Below are 3710 nucleotides of genomic sequence, written 5' to 3'. Positions count from 1 at the left end.
GAGGCGGGCCCCGGCCCCGCTGCGCTGCCCGACCCTGGAACAGCCCCCGGCTGGCAGGGCCCGGCCCGGCCGCGGAGCCCGGAGCTGTAGCCGGCGGGCTGCGCTCGCCAGGCAGAGGCACGAGCATTGTTTCGAGGAGGTTATTGGGATTAAAGCCTCGGCCTCTTTGTGCTGTGCTCTGCTTCGCACCGCACTGGTTTTCGGGCTGGGATCAGGCACAGAAACAGCAAGTGTGGCTCTGTATCTCCTCCCATCCCTTGGTGGGTGTTTACATCATCATGCAAAATAGGCACCCTTCAAAAGTCTCGGGACTCATACTATTTTAAAATGGAGCCACGATGGGTTTCTCCGGTTTCAATCACTGCTTGTGCATTTTAAACACAAGGCCGTTTTGAATCCTGTGCGATAGCATCAAAAATATGCCCATTACTCACAACCTGAGTCACCACAATAGCGCGATTATTTGTCACAAGTAACATCTCTGCACAATTACTTGCCTATCTAACAATGCTCGGCATTTCACAACTTTTCCCTTAACTCGATGGGCACATAGGATTATTTTTTCCTGCTGTGGCTTTCTTCTCTCCGTGAAGAATAACCCTCAAAAGAAAAGACCCTATAAGCAATATTGCACTACTACCCTGATCACAAAAGCAGAGGCAATATTGATAGGGTCTCATCCTTAAGGTTAGGAAGCTGGATAATGTGTCTTGCAGCAGGTGACTGGAGGGAGCTTCATTCCATGCCTGCAAATGGGGAAGGGGTAAAAAGTTAGAAAGCAGTGCACTGCCCTATGGATCACAGCACCGTGTGCTCCTGGGAGGGTGGGGATGCAGGAATGGAGTAAACCTCTGACCCCGTAGAATCTGTGCATGGGCGCTACCCCTTTCTCCCAGGACATACTTAACTCCAGTATGGATTTTATCCAGGTTTCTATACACCTCTGTCCCTAGTTCTCACATTGTTCTTCTGTGTAAATTTTTCTCCTTTATTAATAACCTCAGTCAATTAGCTGCCTAGCTGTTAGAGGCTGGGAAGTGCTATTTATTTAATTAACTGATAGTTGTATTTCGAACCTCCTAGTAACAGGCATCAAGCTGTCAGAGAACTTCCTTTCTAGGGCTGTCCTACTTGGAGAGCCCAGTGTTTTAAAATATCCCTCCCTTCGTTGGAAATCACAGGATTAAGTACACACCAAAAATTAGAAAGCGAAACAGGATCTCCAGGGCTGGCTCTCCAGCACTGACTTCACATTAATGCACACAGATTAAACAGTGTTCGGAGACGCACGCGTGTTTTGCCCGAGCTCATTTTGTTTGGCTTTTTCTTCTTCTCGCCTCCCTCCCCAGCACCTTTTCTGTCCTAGGCTGGAAGGCACAATAATCAGCTGGTGCTGATTTACCGTTGAACACACCAACAGCCACAGAAATGATTCCCAGGGAGGGGCCGAGACACCTCCAGCTTCAGGGCTGCTTTGCCAACTAGACTCTTCCTCTGCAATCTGGCTCCCAGTTAACCTGCCCCAGTTCATTTGTCACATAGGAACACTTGAGAGTCTAGAGGAAGAGGAAGGAAACTTCATTCCCAGGCCATCCCAAACCAGGTCATGATTTTGACACTGTAAGCTTCTCTTTCCTCAGCCTGCTTTCCAGTGGATTAAATAGGAGTGTAATGGAGAGACAATCCCCTAATTCATGGATTCCTGGCTAATTTATGCATGCCACATTGATCTGGTCTTTGCCATTAGAGATCCCTGGCGTTTGGCATGCTGGTGTGAGGCAGCCCTGCATCCCCTTTGATGTTGCCTGACTTGCCAAAGCAGCAGAAAACTAAGGACATGCCAAAGAAAAGGGAACAGGGGAAGCTCCATTAATTGTTTGTTTTTCTAATGGACTGATAAACAAAATCTCCAACCTGCCCCAACCCCTCCCTCTCCCCATCCTTTGTGTTGCTTGTTGGAAGCAAACAGGGATCTTTTTTCCACATTATTTATTTGTATTAACCTTTGCTCACACTAATTAAAAGGCTATATTCACAGAGATTGCTGTAAGTGGCTCAGAATGAGTTTTATCAAACTTCTGTATTCTCGTTACCTTGGCAAAACCTCAGGTTTAATCCTGCCACTCTGCTTCTCAACAATCCCTGCAACCTAGACATCCAGTTGGACTGAGAACATAAAAAAAGACGCAACTAGGCTTGGCCTTACCTTTCCATCTATTCCCGTCCAGTCTCTATTTTGTTTATTGTTTACCATGTCTGTCTTTTCCACTCTTCAGCCTCGATGTTATCTCAAACAAGACTTACACTTAACACACACAATTTAACTTCTCCAGTGGCACAAGAGACAAACCCACTGTCAAGTTTACAGTGGAAACATACAATTCGCACATCAGGTGATGTTACTAATGCATCAGTAGCGGGGGGGGGGAGCACGATTTGACAATTTCTACACAACTTAAGAATTTCAGTAGTTGCGGAAGCTACAACTGGCAGGAGAGTGTAAGGGATGTAATTAGAAACATCAGCCACAAGTTCCAAGCAACGGCAATTAAGTTACTTTGTCTTTATGTTTCTGGGTCTGTGCTGAGAGCCTAGATGTGTCTCAGAAATTTCCTTATCTTCAAGTGGTGTATTGGCACAGGACTCCCCAGACCTTCCCTTTTTTTTTTTTTAACAAGACAAGAAAAATGAAGATTGAATCAATCTCAAATAATATTCCCCCAGTTTGCAAACAATATGCAAAGCCTGGGTTGTGCTATGTCCTATAGCCGGGAGACTCTCCGGAATGTATAAGGGGGTTATTTTAAAATAAATGTTTAAACACGAGATTATGAAATGCATGCTATTTATATACCAGGAGACTCAGCATCTCTAGATATGTTTAGAAACCTCTCTCGCCTTTAATCACAGTTATAGAAACTAAATGGAAATGTCACCCAGACTAGTATGGAAATAACACTTTATATGTTGCTCAATAATGAAAGCCTTTTTTTTTTTTTGGCAGTGTGTGTTGGGGGGAATTTTTACTGTAGTGGAGTCATTGCTGTATGTTTAAGCCCCCTTTTCTGATGTTAGCAGACTGAAGCGTCCTTACGATGAAGCTTTGGGATAAATAAAGTAGTGAGCTGACTCTGGAGCTCAGAGGCCTCCGCTCCTCGTGAGATCAGACCTTGTGTTCCCTGGTTTAGTTTAGGGAGCCATTTCCCCTTCCCTTTGTTGCTGTTTGTTTGTTTGTTTCTCTTGTGGTTAAAGGTGCCACTTCGGGCAAGCGGGTTTTTTAAATTTTCATCTCAGTTGCAACCTCACAAAACATAGCAGGGCAACAAAGCTTCAGTCCAGCCTTGCTTCCCCGGTCACAGCCATTTCGCTAGCCTGAGGAAAGGAGACCATTTAAAAGCCATCTTGCAATTAAATACATTATATAGTCTACAATATATTTTCTGCAGCGGAATTGACACTATTACCAAAGGTCAGAGCAAACACTTTGGAAACAGCTGTAGGCTGAGAGTTGATTTAGAGTTTTCCATCCTATTTAATAATTTTATCATTGTTTTAAAACTGGGAAGTGTTGCCTTTTTAATTTTTTATTTTTTTTTAAAAGAGAGAGAGAAAATTCTTAGCATTCCAGTCCTGGCTCCTTAAGTCTATCTAGCAAGTTTGTACAAATCCGTCCAGAGAAAAAGGGGATTCTTGCTTCCATGCAAGAGTCA

This window comes from Pygoscelis adeliae, unplaced genomic scaffold, assembly GCF_000699105.1.
Source record: "Pygoscelis adeliae isolate BGI_AS28 unplaced genomic scaffold, ASM69910v1 Scaffold358, whole genome shotgun sequence".
NCBI lineage: Eukaryota > Metazoa > Chordata > Aves > Sphenisciformes > Spheniscidae > Pygoscelis > Pygoscelis adeliae.
Note: the sequence above shows the minus strand (reverse complement) of the source record.